At 38.7% G+C, this 25066-nt stretch overlaps 1 long non-coding RNA gene across 3 annotated transcripts in view; it reads left to right on the forward strand.

Moving 5' to 3' along the window:
* The window catches only part of LOC102428742, a 115680-nt gene that overhangs the window by 67650 nt on the left and 22964 nt on the right, over positions 1 to 25066 (forward strand). Inside the window, exon 5 of one of the 3 annotated variants that reach the window (XR_002826346.1) lies at positions 13409 to 13878. The exons of the other annotated variants lie outside the window; for them this stretch is intronic. This is a non-coding gene — a long non-coding RNA (uncharacterized LOC102428742). Of the gene's footprint in view, positions 1 to 13408; positions 13879 to 25066 lie in introns of those variants that run through there. 3 annotated transcript variants of the gene reach the window in all.

A 25066-nucleotide genomic window follows, 5' to 3' on the forward strand; every position in this document is an offset into this window, starting at 1 on the left:
CTTACCTCCTGCCATTGGAAATACTTCCATGACTTTAGCAAGGCCTATATCCAGAGATACTTCTCAGACTCAAGCTGGTTTCTTCCATTTGTTTCCTACCAACAATAATTTTACTACTACTAACTTTCTTCCTATCACTGTCTTGAACCACATAAGATAATTTATATTCAATTTCTCCCCGAAGTTAAATGTCTCCAAAGAAAGTGCCATATATATATTTTATTTTATTTTTTTACTGGTAGCAAGGGGGTGAGAGGCAAGGGCCAATAATAACTAGAGAAATGTCCAAAATACTATCCCCTCCAAAAGCCCTTAAAAATAAATTATCCTGGTAGTATAATGGAATCTAGCTCCTGAAGTTCATGGTTTTTTCTTGATTTTTAACTACAGCTGCATTTTTGTTCTTGAAACTCCTCCAAGAGTAAATGACAGATCCCATTTCCTAAGGTTTGCCCACAAATTAATTTAGTTTTTAAACCTACCAAAAATGATTGACAATGAAACAAGATTAAGTTTTGATTTCTTTAAAAAGGCCAAATGGGCAGCTTTTCATTGGCATCACCTTTCAGGCAATAATAAACTAACATGCTATTTAAGTCTGTCTCAAAAATGGAATGCCATATACAAGTACCCATTTTTCACTGTGAGAAAGGATTTTGCTTATTCTGACAGTCTAGAACCAGTTAAAATCATATTAGAATGCCAATCAGCATTTCATGATTTCTCAATCAGCCCGTGTTTTCTGTCTAAAGCATAGTAAACTTTCAGATTTCATTCAGAGTCACTTCACTGGCTCTGTGAAGAAGTTAAACAAAGCTGTATTTAACCTTTCAATTAGGATTCTGAGAACACTTTGGGCATGAGAATTTAAGCTGTCAAATTTTCCTTCTGGGATGCTTTTCTTTCACAAATTAGTGTTTCTCAAAAGCATCCCATAAAAATAATGACACTGATATTCTAGATAACTAAAGCAGCTGTGTTTCTTTCAACAGTTCTCCTTGAGCTAGGAGATACAATTTTACAACCATAATTACATAACAGGCTGTCTTTCAAAAGCATTTTTAAAAACTAGCATTCTGTGCCTGCAGTTGATGAAAATAGGCTCCACTGTTAGAAACATATACTTGTGAATAATTGTTTTTAATTCTCAGAAACATGCTTGATGGCCAGATAAAAATGATGAATTCTAGGCACTTATTAAAATGTTTTGTCTTTCAAAGCACATGGTTGGAAATGGAAGCTATGCCCCCTCTGAAACACTTACCTCATTTCTTTTATTATCTGCTGCCACAGCTGTCAAGTATGAAAAGAACTTTATCTCCATATAACAGCTGGAAATCAACAAATGATATTCTGTATGCAAAGCTCTATGTTGTATTTTATACAGACAGAAAATATGAGCCGTAGTTTCTGTCCTCAAGTAGTTAACCTCCATATATAAAAGCCTAAGTGACCATTATGATAGGTCGACCAGTCGCTATGACAGGCACTGACCACCAGGGAGCAGATGCTCAACACAGGAGCTGCCCCTGGTGGTCAGTGCGCTCCCACAGTCAACCTCCTGTGGCTGGCCAACCTCCTGTGGTCCCTCACCCCGGACTGGGCAAGACAGCCCCAATCAGCCCTGATCACAGGCCAGGCTGAGGGACCCCATCCATGCATGAATTCATGCACCGGGCCTCTAGTAAGTAAATAAAGGAGAAGAGACATTGATGTAAATAACCATGTTGTAAGGAAGAAAGTTCCCCTTAAAGATCCATTTTATTTTAAGGTAGAAAACTGAACTATAATGTGATGTAATGTTTAAGAGACTCACCTAAGAGGAAGCTTTGGTCTTTTTCAGTATCATTTCACCTTACTTGGTCCCTTTCCCATTTCCTGTACTCTTTCCCTGTCCCACTCACAAATAAATACAGGCACCAAGCCTGAAGATTTGCTTTCTCTTTTCATGCTAAGCATCACATAAATTCTACAGCTCAGATGCACATCTTCTTTCTTATTCCTCTCAAAGTGTTGTAGATATTTGGTCACATTTAATCTTGACAACAGGACATCAGTAGAGATTGATTGATTTATCTCAGAGAGTCAGTGGAGACACACATAGGCTGTTATTCCAATATTTCAACTATCCCATTAGTTATGAAATGGCATTAGGATATGGTTTTCCATAAGCTCTGACCAAAGAAATTTTTAATTAGGCTTTAGTGATAGTTTATAACAATAATTAGCAATTCCTAGATATCCTAGAACAGCTGATCTCACAGAAATGGCCCCTCCACCCTAGCAGGGAAGGGAAAATCAAAGGGAACAAAGAGCTTAGGGATACACAAGCTCAGGACACGGTCCCTGCTTTATCTCCTCAGAGTTCCTGCTGCCCCAGGTGAGTGAGTAATGATTGGAGGCTCTCAGGACCCTCTTCCTGGCCATGAGCTGGGGACACAGAGTTGCTATTGGAGAAGCCAATGGTTTGTAGAAATTGGACCCAAATCTCTAGATTTTAGTTCTATTTTTCTTATATTGCTTTTTTTAGTCCTACAGAATATACCACTTTCCTCAAGTAATTAACTGACAAATATACTTTTGCTTCCAACTCTGAGTCCCACCCCATTTCAGATCTCACCTTTCTTTTCTCTTTTGCTCAGGCCTGGAAAATTATTTATGTAATTAAACATGGAACCACTCTTCTTTAACCTACCCCATTATTCACTACTCCGGATACATGCTCACTGTGAGCCTTTAGGAACCAGGCTAGGGTGGCAGGGGGTGGGGGGTGAGGTGGAGGTAGGTGCTGTCACAGAAAGAACATTAAATGCTCCAGTACAAGCTGATCTTTCGGGCTTTGTTGACTTTTGACACCCTATGTTCACTTCCGACTGTGAAAGGCAATCATTTCATCAACTCAAAACAATACAGCAAAGCTGTAGCCGTGTTCCAGGGACTGCCTAGCACTTCATCTCTCCAATGTCTTAGAGAAAATACCTAGTGAATCTCATCCCACACTCCGTTCTGATACCCTTATCCCTCCATATGTTTCTGTTCTTTGTAATTATAGACATTTCAATACAGAAATCTCTATTTTAGAAAATAAAATGGTAAAAATAAATTTCAAACAAGCTTGGATCTTCCTGAAAAAAATGTAAGTATTCACAAAACAGCCATTAATATCTTTCATGGATTCATACAACATTTTCTTCAATGTATCCTAAAGAACAATAGCGAACAAAATCCTAAATTCTCAAGTAAGCATTAGACTGAGACACATATTCAAAGCAAGAGCTGGTGAGAGGATATTTGTTTTCATAAAATTCCAAGTCCCAGTTAATTATATTAATAGCAAAGCTTTCATATTAAAGCAATTCTTACTCAACATCAGTTTTCACTAATAAAACCCAGATAACAAATACAAGCAGTAACGTCATGCCCGATTTACCTCCAAAGTGAAAATTGTAGATGACTCCCTATGAGCCAACAAGTATTTCCAAGTCAAGTCTGTTCTTGCTGTAGATTGCACTACACCAGATGATCCTTCATTGCGCTGAGTCCAGAGGGTATCCAAAATTCTACATTAAACAGCAAAATAAGAAGTCAAAATTGAGGGAGGCGGGCTCTGGTCCTTGTCATTTTCACTCCGTAATCTGAGTCTATTTTTTAAAATTAAGTAACAGAAAATTCCTCTACATGACAGTGTTGCCACTGACTTCTCTGAGAGAGAAATAGACTGATGTGTTGGGGAGGGGTTGAAACTCCCTCAATCTCCTCATTCCTTCTAACCAATTGAGTTACTTCACATTGAAAACGCTGGTCCTGTTATAACAGAAATGCAGTTATCTATGAAAGATTTCCTAGAACAGAGTTGGCCTTTACTCCTTAAAGCAGAATCTCTTCAGGATTCAAAAAATCCAAACTCAAAACTTCCCACAGCCCTAAATGCCACTCTTTGCTATCTGTTAGTTATAGCTTGCTAAACTTTCTGCCAAGGTTCCCTCAGGCAGTTTGAGAAGAAATAAGAACTTTGAGAAGAGAATAATGAGGAACATAGAAAAAGTCACTGAAAACACAGGTGTTTCAGCAGAGGCAACTCCTTTTCAGTTATCTTTCAAAGAATGTGCTGATGCTATTCTCATTACCAATGTTTCCTTAGGTTGTAGTATTTTATTATAGGGCAATAACAGAATTTATGGGGTTCTATTAATTCAGTCCCCAATGCCATGCCCAAATTGGCATTTAATATATAATTTTATTTTTTTCTACTTATTTATTTGCAATTACTGTTGACATTCAATATTATATTAGTTTCGGGTATACATCCTAGTGGTTAGATATTTATGTAATGATTCCCCCAGTAAGTCTATTACCCACTTAGTACCATACATCTATATATACAAAAGCCCAGTGGCCAGAATGGCGGAAGGACCAGAATGACCAGAATGACCAGAATGACCGGTGGCTATGACGTGCACTGCGGCAGCCAACCAGCCTGATCTGGACCCTGATTGGCCTGGCTCCTGATCGGCCCCCAATGCCCCGATTGGGGGCAGAGCTGGCCAACCGCCCACAGCCCCTTACCCCCACTGGCCCGACCCGATGGGCCCCCATTTGGGCTGGCCAACTGGACCCCGCCCATGCATGAATCGTGCACCAGGCCTCTAGTAGTTATTATAAAACTAGAGGCCCAATGCACAAAATTCGTACAAGAGTAGGCCTTCTTTCCCCCGGCTGCCAGCACCGGCTTTCCTCTGGCACCCGGGACCTGGGCTTCCCTCGCAGAGGGAGGCCCCACCCACCCTCCACAGCCCACCAGTGGCCTGGGCCTCCCTCTACAGGGCCCCCAACCAATCGCATCGCACCCACCTTGGCTGGCCTGGTGCCAGTGGGTGTTGTAGCGTGGTCTCAGATGGCCATCCAGATGGTTGTCTGGATGGCATTCTGCTGTTCGGCCGTTCGGTCTATTTGCATATTACACTTTTATTTTATAGGATTATTGACTATATTCACTATGCTATATTTTATATTCCCATGACTCTTTTGTAACTGCCATTTTGCTTTTAGATAATACCTGCTATAACCCAAAGGAGCTAAACACATTATAAACTAGGAGGGTAATAAGCAAATTTCATTTAATTTACTTTTACAGATAATTTGAATTACAGTTTTGTAGGCGTCATGGCCACACATGGAATCCAAGTCTCTTTTCTAAGGTGTCCCAAGTTCAAAGCCACATTGTGCTGAACATTTTTGCCTAATCTTTTGGGACCTGCTGCCATGCAACCCTTCTGTCAGTGGAGTGTGCCACAGATACATTGCTATTTTCTTCTTTAACCACTCTCCTGACTTTTCACTCTTTACTTTTTCATTGTTATCTCTAGAGATGCTTCTAGAAATCTTGAAGTATTAGTGTGCTTCTTTGAACTCTTAACAGTTTTGACTATACAGCATCTATATATATAAAAGCCTAAGCGACTGTTACGACCAAACAACTGGAACAACCGGTTGCTATGACGCGCACTGACCACTAGAGGGCAGATGCTCAATACAGGAGCTGTCCCTTGGTGGTCAGTGCGCTCCCACAGCCAACCACAGATCAGCCCACTGCCCGCCCGCTGTGGTGGCAGCATGGCAGTGAGGGAAGGCGGAGGGGGAGAGGCGGGGAACCGTGCAGTGGTGGGGCGCCAATGATGGCGGCCTTGGCGTCTGGTGTCCATTCCTTCTGCGCCTGGCCCGGCAACTGTCGCCTTCTCTCCCGACCCTGCTGGGGCCTTTGGGCCCCAATCGGCCCACCCTGATCGGCCCTGATTGCCAGCCAGGCCTAGGGATCCAACCCATGCACAGATTTCATGCACCGGGCTTCTAGAAATATAATAATTGTATATAGTGTTCTACCTAGGTCATGTGGGTTTAATCTCCCCAACTATATGGGAAATCCTTTAAAAGCAGAGTCTAGCCCTGACTGGTGTGGTTGGAGTGTCATCTCTTATACCAAAATGTGACAGGAGTCGTGGGTTTGATTGTCAGTCGGGGCACATACCTAGGTGCTATTCGATCCCCACTTTGGTGTGTATGATAGATGTCTCTCTCTCTCTCTTCCTTCTTCCCTTTCTAAAAACAATGAAAGGAGGGGAGGAAGGAAGGAAGGAAGGAAGGAAGGAAGGAAGGAAGGAAGGAAGGAAGGAAGGAAGGAAGGAAGGAAGAAAAAGAAAGGGTTTACATCTTATTATTTTTACCATCTTCTCAGTGCTTTCCCCATGATGGACACATAGGAAGACAAAAAACACCTTCCAAGTTCCTATCTCCTGCAGAAGAGCTGACACCCTCGTGTGCTCTGCTACTGTAGAGATCTCAGCCCTGACATGTCCTTTTCTTACTTGTGTTTTCTTGCTACACAGTGAAATGTCCTGTCCTCATAGCTCAAGTTGATAAGTAGTTCTAGCAATAATCTTCCATGATTATGGTGTTTCACCAATGGTGAACTAACGACAGGCCCTGTCTTTCTAAACTGATGATGAACCAGGATCATGGCGAATTGATGTTCAAAAGATCTGGAAACATGCAGGGTTTTGAAAACCCTGAAATTACATAAAAATTACCTAAAATTATATAAATTAGGTGGCCAAGGACTATAGCTGGACATCAGGCTAGATTTAGTCCCCACATCTGCTCATTCAGCATGTTGCCTGCTTTAGTTACTTCTTTTTGCTTCAGGGAAGCTGTTATAGTGTTGATCAAGAATGAAAGAGTATGAGTGCGGGGTAGGGGGGATGGGGGGTGGAAGTTGGGGGCTAATGGGAGGAATGAGGACACATTTGTAATACCTTAACCAATAAAGAAATTTTAAAAAAAAGAATGAAAGTGATCATGATGATTTTCAAAAGCATAAAGTGCACTGTAGGAAAGAAAAAAACAGGTGAAATGTTATTTTCTTTTTTTATGGAGCTACTATGTTTGACAGATTTTAAGACAGAAAACAGAGCTCTGGAAATAGGATAGAAGACACAAAAAGTCCCCAATGTTTTTAAAGAGCTGATGAACTAAGAAAATCAGAAAGAGAAGTAACTAAAAATGAGTTAACAAAACTGGAGAAAATTTTGAGTTTTCTAGAAACGGTGTAATTTAAACAGTCACACAACGCATTAATCTTAATCTTCTCACAATTGAAAACATGATGTTCAAGTGTGTGAGCAATGAAGCAAGTGAAGGAAATAAAGAAATTTGTAAAAGTGTATTATCTTCATGTAATACTTGTATTCACAATATTATTTTCAAGGGTCTCTGGAAGAAAATTGATTAATTTATAAAAATGTTTTCTGCCCTAACTGGTTTGGCTCAGTGGATAGAGCGTTGGCCTGCAGACTGAAGGGTCCCAGGTTCAATTCCAGTCAAGGGCATGTACCTTGGTTGCGGGCACATCCCCAGTGGGGAGTGTGCAGGAGGCAGCTGAATTGACGTTTCTCTCTCATCAATGTTTCTAACTCTCTATCCCTCTCCCTTTCTCTCAGTAAAAAATAGATAAAATATATTTTTAAAAAAGAGTAAAAAAAATGTTTTCTAAGGTTAAATTATATCCTCACATTTCTTCAAAAATTTCACATTTTATCCAAGAGAGCATACAGTTAGAACCAGGCTATCCATGAGTAGCTTATTGAAGGGGTAGAGCTGATTTGTGATTTGCAATTATTAATCTATAATGACCACTATTGAAGTGTTTTATTATTTGGTGAAAAGTCTAGTTTCTTAATGTTAGCATTTCATCTCACCATATTTATTTACTTAGTAAATTTAACCAAGATTGATGGCAGTATAACTAGGATTCAATGGAGCAGGGTGACTAGTATTCAGACTTTAGTTCACTTTGATCTCACTAGCTGTGTAACTTAGGTAAGCTACTTGATTTCTCTATGCACCATTTTCTCATCCGTAAACAAAGTTACTAATAATTTCTACCCTGTAGGATTATTGTGAGGACTCAGTGAAAGAAAACACGCAAAATACTAAGTATGGGTCAGCTATAAAGCAATTATTTGATTAATATTAGTTGTTTTCACTCCTGTGTTAATACAGATACCAAATCTTAAACCAGGACATGTACAAAATGTATTAGGGAAATATTTCAAAATCCAGCAGTTAGTACCATAGAGCTATTGTTTTCAGAAATTCTATCTGTGATACATACATTTTAGAAATTTTCTTTAAGCCTTTAGCAAAAAGTAGTAGTGGATTTGCGGGGGGGCGGGGGGCGGATAAAATTAGTCATACTAAACTATTGACTGTCATGAGGAAATTTTCAAATTTACAAATTTTTCTCATAAAATATTTCTGAGCAAATTCATTTTTTCTATGTATGAGAGCTTGCCATGGTTTTGGCCTCTCTTTTCTTAACACTTTAACACTTTATTGTCGCTCTCATAATATTAACATGTTCATCAAATAAGTTGTTATAAAATTTGTAATTCTTCCTCTTAAATTGCATTATTTTCAACATTAATTGTAAGTTAAGTATGCACAAAATACAATGTTGGGATGCGGGAAGTGGTAGAATGGAGAGGTAAAGAGAACATGAGGCTGCGTTTTTACAGATCTGGATTCTAGTCCTGGCTTTGCCACTAATAAAGCATGTGCATTTTACAGGTATAATTATTTAACAATATTAACAACCAACATTTACTCAGTCTTTATGTGCCAGACACTCTTCTAAGTTCTTTATGCTTATTTGCTTTACTGAGTTTTTATAGAAATCAGTTGTTAAGAACTAGTAAGGATCTGAGATTCTACTGTACTTGGAAGCAAATGTATTAGCCTGCCATAACTTCATGGACATTGGCAGAAGACATAAGACTCCTAGGTCAGAGACAAAGACCTTTATTACTTACACTAATGTTCATAGTCAGAGTGTCAGCATTTGTACCAGTTCTCTGAGAGCCAGGTGATACCTCTGCACTCAGTGGGCCATGTTACACAGTAGGAATCCTGAGATTAGGGGACCTAAATCTTTTATAATTGGCAGTAAGCACACCTCACTTTTGCTCCAGAGGGAGACATTATCTTTTTGTTGTTGTTGTTGGACAGTAAGCAAACCTTCCCTTTGCTCTGGAGGCAAACACTATCTCTATCTTTCAAGCCTGTGGTCTATACAAACATTTTTGAAAAAGCAGTCCAGAACAAAGGTGTTCGGTGTCTCTGTTCAAAACATAGGCAGGAACACAAGAAACCTATGGAGAATTGTCTAACACTCATGAATAGCTATTAGAATGAGCTGACTTCATAGATGCAGAAACTAAGGAACTGAGAAATTCCTAAGTGGCTAAATAATTTGCCCAAGGCTTGTGTGGAACTGCATTCAAACCCAGTCAATTCCAAGAGCCTAGTGTCTCAACCAATGTAATCCAGTGATAGTCCCTTGAATGTCATTATTTAAATATATAGCAGCATGCAAATGAAGTTATAAGTGCTATCATTCCTGCATCTCACTTCCCTCATCTATAAAGTGGGCAAGGGGCCAGGGGAAAGAGGGCTTGGGTTAGAGGCTCTTTGAGATCCTTTCACATTTAATATGCCATAATTCTAATGAAAAGAGAGCATGTGTAAGTGGATGCGATGCAGATTGGAAACACAGAGAGGAAAATAAGAGCATCTATTTCATTCTCTGTATACATTTTAAAGTTTTTATTAAGACCTTTGTACTCCTTAATTAAGTTTTATGAGATTCTTGAGAGAAATGAGTATTGGATTACTACTTAGGGTATTTCTGGCCTTTCTAATAATAGCTCATGACTGGAGTAAGCAGATACTTTATTTTCCCACTACCCCTATCATGAAACTTCCTTTTTGTATAATATGAGTGAGAATATTATCTAAGAATAAGATGAGGGCAGTCTTCAAGCTGCTCACGCCTGGCATGTTACCAGAGAAGCATGTCCTGGATAGAGCATTACCAAAGAAGGCAAGGAAAAGGGAAGAAACTGTAATAACATTAGTGAGATAGTCAGGCCCCGCATCCTCTTCACTTCCAGAGAAGATCAAGAGATTTTTTTTTTTCGTTGGAATCTGGCTTTAAAACTATATTTAGATATTGACTGACACTGTAACCCAGAACATAATATTAGACTCTATATCTTATCATCTCAAGTTAGATTGTGGTCACATGCCATCAATTTCATAAACCCTTTAAAAATCTTTTTTTTTTTTTTTTTTGGCCAGAGAAGTGCAAGAGCAGCCATCTTCCTCCTTTATACATTGATGTCCATTAAAAATCTATTCTTGACCCTTCTCTCCTGTCATTCTATCAACTTTTTTCAGAGTTTCACATCTACTTCCAGGGCTTTTAAGACCATTAAATGCTAATGAGTCCAAAATCTTTATCTGTGGTTCTCTTGAGCTATGCAATCAACTTTCAGTTTAACATCTCTACTTGAATATGTCAAGGATTTTTTCAAACTCAACCTGTCCAAAGGGAACTCAGTATCACGACTTGCAAACCCACTTTTTTTCTCCTTAAATGTTTTGTATATCATTTAAGGGCCTACCCATCCACTTAGGCTCCTATGCCAAAAACCTAGGCACATTTTACTTCACTTTCCTTATCCAATTAATCACCAAGTCTTGTTAATACAACCTTTCTAAATGTTCCCATGTCCACTGACATCTTTGCCGAAATTGCTAATCATTTTGGCCTTGACCATTGTATCATTTTGTAAGTGGTCTTTGGAGCTAGAATTATCTCTATAAAATGCATACCTGATCATGTTAACCTTCTGCATAAAGCCTCTTAACAGCTTTCCAGCTACCTACTGGATCAAGTCTGAATTCCTAATATGACTTATAGAACTGCCATAATTTAGCCACTGCTCTCCTCTCCAGCCTCATATTGACCAGGTATCTTTATTTGAGCCATGCTAGTCTATTTTTAGACCCTCAGATCAAGCTCTCTCTTATCATCCCTCATAGACTATCCCTCTTTCCTTGGACATAATTTCCATTATAAAATAGCCATTCCTACTCACCCTACTCTGCTTAACAAATCACATACCAGAGAGAACTTCCCTGACCCCTAGACCACTATAGGTTTCCATAGTGCCTTGAGCTTCCTCTATCATTAATACTGGTTTTGTTTTATAGTAATTATTCATAGCAATACTATCTGCCTCACTGGACTTTAAGCCTGGAATGGCTAAGCCTGGGATGGCAGTGAGCAAGCTTGAATTCGTAGCATCTGGCTTTGATCATGGCACTGGTAGGGACATAATAAAATATTATTAATGAATGAATAAAGAATTTGCCAAGCAAGAAGTTTGCCAGGTGCCATCTTTTTGACATGAAGGTCTGGAGTTACCTCCTTTTAGATCCCTTTTCTAATATGTAGATGGTAGAGCCTAGATAATTTTTTGGCCCAGGGCTCAAAGTGCCTTTGGTTTCTGAGAAAGTCAAGATTTAACAGCAAAAGTTAAAACAGTTCAGAATCAGTCCTCAAAATAAGAAAGAGGCAATGTCAGATTTTTTTGTGTGTGTAGTTTATACATTATATATCTTTCCTATTTAAAAAATGCAATTTTATAAAATGTAAAATTATTTAAAATTGTCACATTTTTCTTTTTGATCCTCAATTTAAAAAGATTTCTTTCCTCAGGAGCATAGCAGGACTCTTTGTTCCATTAGGACCTTAAGGCAGGGTGTATAACCACATTCCTGCCTCCAAATTCAGTTGGTGTCTTGAATGCCATTAAGAATATCACCAAAGTATATTTTGTATTAAACAGCAACAGGAAGGAGGAAATGCTTTCTAGATCATGACAAGTTTAAATTATAGGACTGCAAACAAAAATTTATGAAAGGTCTTCTCCCTACTCTTAACCCACCAACTCTAAGGACACTTCTGTGATGTAGGAGGTGGGAGCTATTCTTGTGAGTTCGAAGCATTGTGTTGGCTGCTTAGGCAAGAAGTAAAACTAGGTTTTTCTTCAGTTCAGGGGGAAAAGTCGGGAGAATAGGGGAAGAAGAAAACTGGGTCATACACTTTCCTTTTTCTACTTAACTACTTACCACAAACTATGTTGTGTTCATGATCCAGTGATAAATAATTGTGAAGTGTCTGAGAGGGACCTTGGCCAACAACAATAAAAAATTTGAGTGATTGCAAAATTATGATACCAAGAGATAAGGAGTTCAGACTCCTTCCTTTTGCCCCATCAACAAAGCAACATGACTATAATTAGAGTGAGTACACCTTCAGATTTACTGAGGACAATCCTTGTTTAGTCTGCTGTCCTGGGCTAATTATTAATCATGATGCTGTTACTCTAAAAAAATGTCTTTGGAATATAAATTGTTATATGGTTATCCTAAACATAATAGTCATTTAGCATAACACAAACTCATTTGTATGTTTTAAAATTCTTTTTCTAAATTAAATGTATTGGAGTGATGTTGGTTAATAAGATTATACAAGTGTCAAGTGAACAATTCGATAATACATCATCTGTATGTTGCATTGTGTGTTTACCACCCAAAGTCAAATCTACTTTTGTCACCATATATTTTACCTCCTTTACCCCTTACTGTCTCCCCCCATTTCCCTTCCCTCTGGTAACCACCATACTGTAGTCTGTCTGTGATTTTTTGTCTGTCTTGTTTGTTTTTGCTTTCAGTTTTATATCCAAGAGCAGTCAGGAAAGATAAAGGAATAAAAGGCATCCAAATTGGGAGTGGAGAAGTAAAGTTGTCCCTTTTTGCAGACAATATAATTCTTTATATAGAAAGCTCTAAAGACTGTACACACAAAAACTATTAGAAACAATAAAACAAATATAATAAAGTTGTAGGATATAAAATCAATGTACAAAAATACATTGCATCCTTACATATTAACAATGATAGTTCAGAAAAAGAAATGAAAAAAACAATTCTTTCTGCAATTGCAACAAAAAAATAAAATAACTAGGATTGATCTTAATAAAGATGTGAAGGACCTATACATTGAAAGATATGACATTATTTTTTTCTTTTTTTTTTTTTGAGAGCCTACTATGTACCAACTGTGAAGGCTCTCTTTTTCATTTGCAATCTAATTTATTATCCACTAGGTAGATGATATCACTCTTCAAAAGACAGAAAACTATAATAAACAAATATTAAGGCATTACCAAAGTACATGACAGCCACAATTAAAACCCCTTTTGGGCAACTGGGAAACCATTCTCTTTTAATTACATTATGTGCAGGGTCAAAATTGAGCCTTAAAAACACTCTCCCTCCATTTACTATAAATAAGTCAAATGCATAAACTGAAGCAGCAAGCAACCCCGAAAGTCTAAATTTGAGACAGAGTCAGGTTTACTCCTAGATGATGACTAAATCGGCCACAGACACTGTAATAGATCATAAATTCTAACCCAGCCCCAATGTCCTGAATGTGTTCTAGACCACCATCTACACGTCCGGGGGCTCCCTTGAATAAGAAAAGACTCCTCCAGGACAACTTGCACTCTATGCGTCTCACTCACTTTGAAGCACTGGGAACAGAACGGAACTCCTCCCTTGCCTGCTGCCCACTGCTACCAGTCTTTCCCACACCCCAGATATGAAGAGAGATAATAAGGCCCTCAAATAGAAGTTTCCCGATTGTGAGTCATGGCTTACTCAGCCTTTGTTATAGAGAACCTGGCAGCCTTTGACACACACTGTTGATTTTGGCACTCTTAACTCCCCGTGCTCTTATCAAGAAACAAGTTACATGACTAATTTGCTTGAGAAATCACCTCTGTAATGAGTATAATAAGAACATCCTATGTTAAAGGGCTGGTGTTTAATATATGGTGTTTAATGTTTGTATATATGAATATGTACTCGTTTCCTTGAACAATGCTTCACAGCTAATAGTTCCTCAATAAATATCTGTTATAGTGAATAAAATAAAATACCAAAAAAATCTAACAGTATTATAGGGTACTTAATATGAGTCCGGCATCATTACATTAAGAGCTTTATGGAGATTATCTTCTCTCTCTCTCTCTGTCTTTTTTAAAATATATTTTTATTGATTTCAGAGAGAAAGGGAGAGGGAGAGAGAGATAGAAACATCAATGATGAAAGAGAATCATTGATTGGTGCACATCCCCTACTGTGAACAGAGCCCGCAACCCGGGCATGTGCCCTTGACTGGAATCGAACCTGGGACCCTTCAGTCCACAGGCCGACGCTCTATCCACTGAGCCAAACCAGCTAGGGCCTCTCTCTCTGTCTTTCCATATGTACATATACACATCATATACTATATACTAGTATACTATGTATTTATGCACCTGAAATAAATGAGCAGTATGTATTATACAAGGGCATGTTATCAAGAAAATTAGTTATTGTAGTTATTTAAATTATGTTAGAAAACATGTATTATTATATAATAATGTGGTATCCTTATCTGCAAAACATAGATAATAATATTACCTAATTATTGGGGTTTCCAAGTAGACAGAATTAGATAATGCCTGTGAAGTACAGTCCCTGGCATATCTCAGGTACTCTATAAATTAGTAACATTCGCTTCATAACTCCCATGAGACTTTGCATATAGACAGGTACCTATTTTATTTAGGAGAAAAATCTTGTTCAATATTATGTGTTAAAGGCACTGTTTTAAAATATATACACTTGTTCTATCATTGTAAATATTGTTACATTGTTATTAATATGTAAACTTAAAATATTAGCTTTAAGGTTGACTTGGGAAGATAAAATATTATAGCCTACAATTTTCCAAAGATAGATTCTGAAAATTTCTCCTGAAAGGAGACTTTTTATAAAATGTACTTGGATCCAAAACAATGGAAAGGAAGATAAAATAGCAAAGTTCTCCTTATCTAAAAACTACAATTCCTGCACTTCAAGGTTAGTCCTTGATTAATTTTAGAGGCATGCCATGCTCCTCGACTGCTCAGGAACAAGGCCTAAGCCAACCAGCAAACAGTGCTGCCCTGCCCATTGGAGTTTTTTTTCCAAGGAAGAAGAGGTGATCTAATTTAGGTCATGACCCAAAGAAACATTCTAAAGGTTTTGGTAAAGAAACTTCCTTGTTCTTGCAGAAATTGCTGAAGGAGCTGAGTTCTTTTCCGTTGCATATTTCTGTGCATAGTTTCAAGGCTTAAAATGGCTGCAGTCATCTTGCCAGTGTTTGAGGGTTAGGCAGACACACAGAGGAGCTAACAGCTAGAAAGATGCAGAGAAATAGAGCTGCCTTAAGAAGCCCCTCAGATGACTCTGATGCAGACTAACGTTTGAGAACCACTGGATTAAGCCAGTTTGAGTCATATTTTCTGCTACTTGCAGTCAAAATATATCAAATGTAACATATAGACTTGTAAGTGTATGCCAATCATTATGCTTAATAAAAAAGAGATTGCTTGAAAGTATACTCAAGTTGGCTAATGATAAATTAAAATGAAAAATTAAAGAAGGGAAATCCTGGTGTATATGATAGGACTGGAAGATTGCCCTGTTTAAGCTACTAGTAAAACGCAAAGGCTTTCCACCCAAACTGCTGGCTTTATATTCCAGTTTCACTACTTACTAACTGCATGGCCATGGGAAAACTATTTTAGTTTCGTCCTCTGCAACATGTAAATACCTTGTGCTGTTTTGAGCGTTAAATGAGTTAATAAAATGGAGAGCAATTAACTTTTCCTGACATACACCAAGCACTCAATAAATGTCAGCAATTATTATTATTCTTACCATCAGCAGGCCAACTAGTCACCACATCAGAGAAGTCCTGAGGAACTAACCACACCTCACTGCACTGACCACATTAATATTCTTTCAATAATGTAGAGTTGTTGGTGCCAAATGACACTCATGATGGCATTTGGATTCAAAGTCAGTAGTTTTATTACAAAATTTGTCTCACTATGGGGATGGCATTATAATTGTTCATTAAAAATTCCTCTGAAAAAATAGCTCTCAGAATCTAATTAAATGTTATTTTTAATGTACTTAACAAATGTCTACTAAAGGCCAAATTATAAGGCATGCATATTAATATTTTGTTATGTAAAATGCACACACACACACACACACACACACACACACCCCTCTAGTAAAAATAGGAAAGACTGGATGTTAATAGACCTGTTGCAGTTTTTGTCTTTGAGTAAGGGAACTATGGTTTGTATTTTCCTTTCTATATATTCTGTATTTTAAAAGTATATATTTATGTTGCCACTTAATAAAAGTACACTTCTAGAAAGCACATATAAAAATTACTTTTCTTTTAGAGAATATCTCAATGGTTAATCAGTCCTATATTGTACAGCATTCAGTTCCCAAGTTGTAGGGGGTTTTTTTTTGCTCCTATAGCCAGATTGGGTCAGAGTTCACTGCCTGGGCCAAGTCATGTCCCTGAACTTCAGGGCAGAAAACCAGTGGTGGATGCTTCAGGGCAGAGCACAAGCACACAGACACGCCGTTAGTGGGCCAATGCCAATGAGCCAGCCCATCCTGCCCAAGAGTCCTGTGGGCTTTAGTCTGGGAACGCACAGAAGGAAGCTGACCAAGTGTTCGAGGTTACATATCTCAGGAAGATTCTTGAGCCAGAAACCAGCCTAAGGTCTCACTCACACTTTCATTCGCCGACAGCTACATTCTCCCGGCTAGACTTAGCGATGCTAAGAATTATGCACTTGTGAAACATGGTAGTGAGCAGCCATAACCTAGGACTCCAGAAAACAGCAATGCACAGCCAACAAGTAGAAGGTACACACATTCTAATCATGTTTAATGTACTTTGCTGATTTGTAACCATTCGTTTTCCTCCCATACTTCTTTGTACGTTCTAAACTGAGTAGGGGAGGCAGCGCATGGCAGCCATACAGCACAGTTACTAAGAACTTGACTCTGTACTCAGACAGCCCTGGGATTGAATCCCACTCTATACCAAAGAACTGTATGACCTAACAGACTCCTAACCTGTCATTCCTATGTCCTTAAGCTGCTGTGAGGGCTAAAATAGTGCATGTACAATGCTTAACTTGATACCTTATACAGAGGAAACAGTAAAGGCTAATACCTAATAATATTGTTGTTGTTCTAGATATTTTGTTCTTTTATCTGTGTTTTATGCTATTACCACATAATGGGGTAGAAGCAGCAAATGCCAGGGAGATAAAAGCCTTCAAATATATATGTGCTTTTTTTATCTCTGTAGTGAAGAGAGAAGTAAAAATAAAAATGTACATAATGTTTTTCAGACAGTGACGCTTTAGTCATTTCAGAAATGCTAGGCCCCTAGAGAACAAATGGCTGCAAGGACATGAGTATACTGTATAATTGCCAAATGCAAGGGTCCCGAGCTTGGCAGCTCACTTGTGGTAACGCTGAAATTCCTAAGAGCTATGAGCTTCTTGCTTTCCCTCTGACGCCCACTGTGGTTCAGGTTGACTTGGAGCTCCGTTGATCTCATCTCAGTGTGAAGTGAACACTTTGGGCCAAAGCCCTGGCAGAATCCAGGCCCTCCTCTCTCCATCCCTGATGTCTGTATTTAAAGCAGGTAGATGCCAGGCTCCCCTGGGACTTCCAATGGAGCAAGTCACTTGAGGGCCCTCCAAACTTTGGACAACCCAGGTCAGACCAGACCTCATGTGCCCTCTCCAGGCCCTACTGATCTTCACCGCCTTCTCCCTTTGCCTAACCCACAGTCTCTCAACTGGGCAAAAACCAGGAAAGGGAAGCCCGGGCCACATCAGCAGACTGGATCTTATTTTACAAGGCATCGATGGACAGTACTTTAGTATATGTTATTGCAAGAAAACCTTGGGCACTAGATTGTTTCTTATGGAAAGGGAGCAGAGACTTGCAAACAACATATGACTTTCCACAGTGCAGTTGTATTTCTTCTCTCCTGGGCTCATTTGGAGGATAAATAAGGAAGACCTTGAAGCCAGTTTTGGAAAGACATCAAATCATAAAACTGAAATGATCTAAACAAATGATGCATCTATTTAAAAAAACCCTTATGGAATTCAAAAGGACAATACTTTAGAGGTTAACAAGGTTACTTTGCTAATTAGGGTCCTCTCTCTTCTGCCAGAATACCATGTTATAAAACCTCAACTCTGCCAAATATCTAAGGCTTAGAGTTATCACTGCATCTGTTACGTGATCTGCAGAATATCAAGGTTCTCAGACTCTTTGTGTCAATGAGGGAAAATATAGAATTCTGGATTTGTTGTGAGGTTTATAAAAAAGCATTATTCACTTCCTTTTCAGGTCCTATTTTCTTAAAAAAGTAACAGTTCAACCTGTTTGCCCAGCCCTTACTTTTCTTTTATTGTGTGCTACATTCTATTGTTAATTAACAATAAGAATGTTCACTAGGGAAACCTTTGATGGATTCATTTTTCAGAATAAAAATAGCTTGGTACTCTTAAAACATGTACAGAAGCATAGATTTGGAGTCTATTAGATGTGGTAGCAGCTCTTGAACTTCTAAGTCAATGCAGGATTAATTCTGAAATGTTCTGTCTTACACTAAACAACTAAAATAATTTCTACTCAAGGTTTAAGAAATGCAGATATTTCAGCAAAGATCAAATCATCAAAGAATAATAACATAACTCAATTCCAAATACATTTATTAATTATAAAATTACGATATATCTAGTCTCTTCCATTGACTGCTCACCCAGGATTTCAACGGGTTAGAGAAAAAAAATCGGGATGGAGAATTGTTTAGGAAGCAATTTTGAAGTAGACTAAAGGAAATCATAGGTACACTGAAGTAAGGAGATGTGCATTTTGTTAAACAAATGTGTTATTCTAAAAGAACAAGGTACCTATGAAAATATTTATAATTTATGCCATCCAAGTTCATGTCTTTGTTATGATTTCAACTTGCCCTAGGCAAAAGACCACTTTTTTTAAAAATATATTTTATTGATTTTTTACAGAGAGGAAGGGAGAGGGATAGAGAGTTAGAAACATCAATGAGAGAGAAACATCGGTCAGCTGCCTCCTGCACACTCCCTACTGGGGATGTGCCCGCAACCAAGGTACATGCCCTTGACCGGAATCGAACCTGGGACCCTTCAGTCCGCAGGCCAATGCTCTATCCACTGAGCCAAACCGGTTAGGGCAGAAGACTTTAATTACTTCACAAATCAAAAAGGGAAGGCTCCCAGCACAGAGATCCATCAAGGATAGGTCTTTCGATGGTGTTGTGAGTTGAATTGTGCACCCTCCCCAAATTATTAAGTTGGAGTTCTAACCCCTAGTACCTCAGAAGGTGATTTCATTTGGAAATAGGGCTGCCACAGATGTAATTAGTTAGATGATGTCATACTAGAGTAAGGTAAGCTCCTAATTTAATGTGACTGGTGCCATTATAAAAAGGAGGACGTTTGAAACAGAGACAGGCACAAAGGGACACGCCATGGGAAGATGGGAGTTGCATTACCATAGCCAGGGAACTTCCAGAGGGAGAAGAGAGGCCTGGAACAGATCCTTCCCTGGGGCCTTCCGAGGGAGTAAAGCCCTGATGACACCTTGATTTCCAACTCTGGCCTCCAGAACTGTGAGATAATACATTTCTTTTGTTTGAAGCCATCTTGTTTTTGATGCTTTGTTACAGCAATCCTGGAAAACTAATGCAGATTTTTTTTTTTACTCTTCTAAACTTTATTTTAAAATATATTTCTTTATTGATTTCAGAGAGGAAGGGAGAGGGAGAGAGAGAGAAACACCAGTGATGAGAGAGAATCATTGATTGGCTGCCTCCTGTATGCCCCCTACTGGGGATCGAGCCCACAACCCGGGCATGTGCCCTTGGCCAGAATCGAACCGGGACCCTTCAGTCGGTAAGCTGATGCTCTATTCACTGAGCCAAACCTGGTAGGGCTACTCTTCTAAACTTTGCTGCCCCTCTCAAATGACACAAAAATGCCAAACCAAATATAGAAAGAATTATGAAGCAGAGGCATGACCCTACACACTTCCCATTCACCCCAAGTCTCTTTCCTCCTGACCCTCTCACATGCCCAGACCACATGCCATCAGGGAGGCGATTTCCACAAGAGCAGCTACATCCGCCTTCCTCAGGCGTGCCCTGCAGGTCAGAGCACACAGCCAGCCTTCCATGAGGGCCCCACTGACTATCTGGCTGTGTTAAACCAGCCTTTTGTCAAAACTTTCTTGTCTGATTTAGTTGGGAAGTTTCATGTGTTATTTTATTTATTTATTAAAATACTTGTATTGATTCCAGAGAAGAAGGGAGAGGGAGAGAGGAGTAGAAACATCAATGATGAGAGAGAATCATTGATCAGTTGCCTCCCACACACCCCAAAGTGGGGATCAAGCCCACCACCTAGGCATGTGTCCTGACTGGGAATCAACCATGACCCTCCTGGTTCATAGGTCAACGCTCAAACATTGAGCCATGCTGTCTGGGCTACATATGTCATTTTAGATGGAAATGGGCCCCTTGTAGCAACTGCCTCCATCTTTAACCAACAGGGCTGAAATTCAACAAAAATAAGATCTTTTCCTTTCTGTTGACCTGTAAAATAAACCGTCCCCCCTAACACACACACGCAACCTCATTGTTCTTTTGCTCTCAGACACACTGCAAATTCATTAAGGACCAAGGCCTTACCAGTAATTCTCGTACTCTTGTAAGAGCTTATAAAGGGAGTGTTTGGGGCCAAGCCCTCTAAGCAGGATTCAGGTCTGGGAGGAAATGATTCATCTTCCTCTCAGGTGATAAAGTCTCTGATTGGATACAGCAATCTGACGACCATGGCACACTAGAAGTCAGCCTCAGTTCTGAGCACACAGTCTGAGTGGCTTTTTGGAGATGCCTACAAACCCAAGGCCATGAGCAAGCCTGTGACTTGGTCAGAATGAAACATAAGGATACCTCTGACCACACACAGTTTACTCGCCAGGATATCTGGAAATATATACTATGGCTGAGTGATACTGCATTAAATAGTAGACAAAATAACATATAGAAATCAAATCTGTAGATAATCCAGAAAGGACATTTTGGATAACACTTTTGCTATTCTGTACTTTTTAAAAAAAATGTATTTTTAATTGATAAAGGAAGGGAGAGGGAGAGAGAGAGAAACATCAATGATGAGAGAGAATCATTGATCGGCCTCCTCCTGCACACCCCACAATGGGGATAGAGCCTGTAACTCGGGCATGTGCCCTGACCAGGCATCGAACTGTGACCTCCTGGTTCATAGGTAGACACCCAACCACAAAGCCATACCAGCTGGGCCCCATTATTGTTTTAATTTTTAATTCCCTCATAACAAATGACATTGTGCATCTTTCCATATGCTTCTATGCCATCTGCATATCTTTAAACACATTTTTAAATACTTAGATAATATACTGACTGTTAGAACTGGATTGCAATATTATATCACTTTTCTATTTAAATATAGATATTCCCCCAAGAAAACATCCTAAAGTTTGCCTCTCTGGATTACATAGATAATATCTCCCATAATTCCGACATTATTGATGGAAGTCTATTTTAAATGATGATTATGCACATTTATTAAGTTTTTATGGGCAATCTACATAATAATCTTAAATATTTGTACTTGTTAGAAACTTCTTCCTTCCACATCCAATAAGGAAAATAGTACGTAATAGTATAAATTACCTAACACTTAAGCAGAAGACTCACACATGCCCAGTTAATAACATTGTCCTGCTTTGTGTCCATAGACAAGTCTCTTTATTTTGTGAAACCTCAGTTTCCTCCTCTGCAGGAGGAGATAATTGTAGATCCTTGAGAACTTCTTCTAACACTCTGGTTTTATTCTTTACTCCCTCTATAGACTCAAACACTGACCTGAGGCTCATCATCACAGTATTCTTTTCTTTGGCTACCTTTCCTCCCCCTATTACCACACTGAACTCCCTTTGTCTAGTTGTTAGAACCCTTTCCAGACCACTCCTTCAGTACAACATGTAATTCTCCTGGCTTTAATTATCTGGAGATCACTTTCCTTGTTAATTTGCTGTGTTTTAATTTTTTTACATCAAATCTAATTAGGAAGAACTTGCTTTGTCTGAGAGTAATTAAATTTTATCAGGGCAAATTAAGTATAAGCGGATGGCTTTCTAGTTTATCTAAAAATCATCCTGGACTGCTTACTAAAATCTAAATTAAATTCCTTTCCGTCCCTTCACCAGGAAGACTTCATGAAAAAAATTTTGGGATTCTTGATCAATTTCAGCTTTTAAAGGACTCTCTTTTTAAGGGAGTAGTTTAGAAGCCAAGAAATTGACCCTGAAAAATAACAAATCACCAAAGGGTCTAACTCAGGATATATTTTATAATCTCTCTTTTCCTTGCTGCTTAATGTATCCTGTTGCCTTGGACGAAAGGAATACACCTACCTTATACAGTGAGCGGTTTTCTCTCCAGGGGGTATTTCACTCATTCAAGTTCACCATGGGTCAGGCTAAGAACAGTCCTCGTATAATTCATATTTCTTCCCATAGACATTCTTAACTGCTTCAGGATGTATGACTAATTAGAAAAAACACACACAGCAGGCACAGTGTGAGCACATAAAAACCACCTGCACAGGTTGCCATTGTGTGTAAGTCACATAGATTGCCCTATGAGTCATTAACTTTCATAACAAGTCCTCAAAATCCATGTATTAGTAGAGAATGTATATGAGTGCTTTCAAAAATTCAGGTATGTCAAGTGACAACAGGAAAGCAGCATTTTCTCCTCACAGGGAGTAGTTTACAAACCTAGGGATTATATCGTTATTACTAGAAAAGTAAAACTGTCTCTAATGGGTAAATATATTGTTTTCCAGCCTCACACAGATCTTGAAGCACAGGTCTCGGTTCAGGGGCCTGAAGGTGTTCATTGTTCCTCCCAACACATTGTCATTTAGTTGATGAATCTGAAGTTGCCCCTATTCTGGCTGGCCAGACATATTCATGGCCTTGTAGATATTTGAAATTCAATAAATGTTTAGTATTGAATTAGAAAAGAGAAAAGTGAGTTTTGAATAAGGGGTTAGGAGGTCTCATCTTAAGTAAAATACACAACTGAAACCATAAACATGTCCCAACAAACAGGGCAGCTTTATGTGAGGTGGCACGCTTATCTGATCTGCCCACTCCGGGTGGGCCCTAGAACTTGAACCAGAGTAAATCCAGATACTATCAGGTGTAGTAATAGCTGGAAGGGTTTTAGATTGGAAATTTATGAAGATGACACATTTAAAACGAAGGAATAACTATGTATATAGGTTACTACAGAGTTAAACATGCAATCCATTGCAAAAGCTTTTCAATAGCATCACAAGTTCCTGTATGATCTAAGGAATTGATTCTTTAACAAAAAAATAAAATAGCCTTATATGCTTTTTGGATCTAAGTTTCTAAATTGTTCTAGATAGTCTTCAACCTGTGCAGGTTCCACAGAAACTCTTGTGTGTGTCCAAGTTGTTCTTTTCCTGGAAAAATAATTATAAAAGCTAACTTTTGTTAATGACTTAGCACATTTGCAGAACTGTTCTAAACTCCTATGTGTATTAACTCACGTTTCTTCTATCAAGGCCTCTATGGCTGTTTTCCAGAATATTTGCTATCTCAGACTTCAACTGCTCAGTCTTAGACTTGAAACGCTGTCTTATCAGGAAGGAGTCGGCTTTCCTTTAGTGTCTCCACTGGAGTGGGCGGGAAGTTAGTGATTGGGAAAGGCTGCTCTGCCTTCATTGCCTTGATATCTGTGTATCTCTCTCTGTGTCCTGCATTCTGACTGCAGGAGTAAACTTCTAGAATGTAACTTCTAGACTAGGACCAAGTTGGAATCGCTTTGCCCATTACACATGAACATGGATAATATTACCTTCCCTATGAATGATCAATAATAGAGCTACATGCAAAAAGTCATGATTACCATTGCAAAATATTACAATAATAATCTGTTGTCAATTGTTCATGAATTATTCCATGCCCATTATTTGCACAGGGTCTATATGTACTTTGTAATACCTAATATAGCTGTACTGATTCACTTTTCACTTACTTCCCGTTTCTCAGATATATTCTACATAGGTGTGATTCTAAATAACAAAGAGTTCCTCCCTGTCTCTTACTGTAAATCTCATTGTTTATGTATAGTTTATTCCCTTTAGAAGGATTCTACACTTGGCATTAGGGGTCTCAATTTATGATCTCTGTGTCCTCTTTAGCACCTAATTCAGAAATAATATAAATACTAGTATTTTAAAATGACTAACAGTTGAGTCTTCTCTACTAAGTGCTCTATAGTCATTATCCTCCTTAATCCTCACAACACTCCTGTGAAAAAGGTACTATTCTTGATCCCATTTGACATATGATCAGAGTCTTCTTTGATGATATTAAATATTTCAACAATTAAGAGTTAGAAAGCAGGTCTTCTGATTCTGGAATCAGGTCTTCACCATTACGGCTGTGTCTTACACATAGTGTTCATGCTAACAAAACAGATCAATTCATTTGTTGGGTGAAGGCAGACCCTACCATTCTTTCTCTCTGGTCATGTTAAATGAGTAAGGAGGAAAATGGGGAGAAACAAAAGAAATCCTTTATCTTCAGCAGCAGCAGCAGAGCACCCCAAAGTTTTCCAGGGCGGGTATAGACCTGGAAATGTTGCTTTGAGCCAAGGGAATGTAGTTGGAGTTTCAATGCCTATCATCCTGCCTCATACCTAGAAGACACTCAATAAAACATTGAATTGAATCTAAATATGTTCACCAGGACAGCTAGCCTCAGAATGAAGGGAAAGCTAACAGAATAACCTAACCATTGGATTATCATGCCAAGGTCTGCAATCTGCTTTTGAAGTCCATACATAGAGCCTGTGAGGTAGCTAATGGTAATGCCACCGAGCTGCTGTTATTCGTGGGGTTTAGACATGCTACCATGTTACCCTGGCACAACATCCTTTTTTTCTTTCAGTCTTCACAATCATCCATGATGGAGGTAGGACAGATACTATTATTCGCCTTAAGAATAAACACTATGTTTGGTAGTAAACACATTTAATAATGTATGG

Source organism: Myotis lucifugus, unplaced genomic scaffold (genome assembly GCF_000147115.1).
Source record: "Myotis lucifugus unplaced genomic scaffold, Myoluc2.0 scaffold_5, whole genome shotgun sequence".
Classification (NCBI taxonomy): domain Eukaryota; kingdom Metazoa; phylum Chordata; class Mammalia; order Chiroptera; family Vespertilionidae; genus Myotis; species Myotis lucifugus.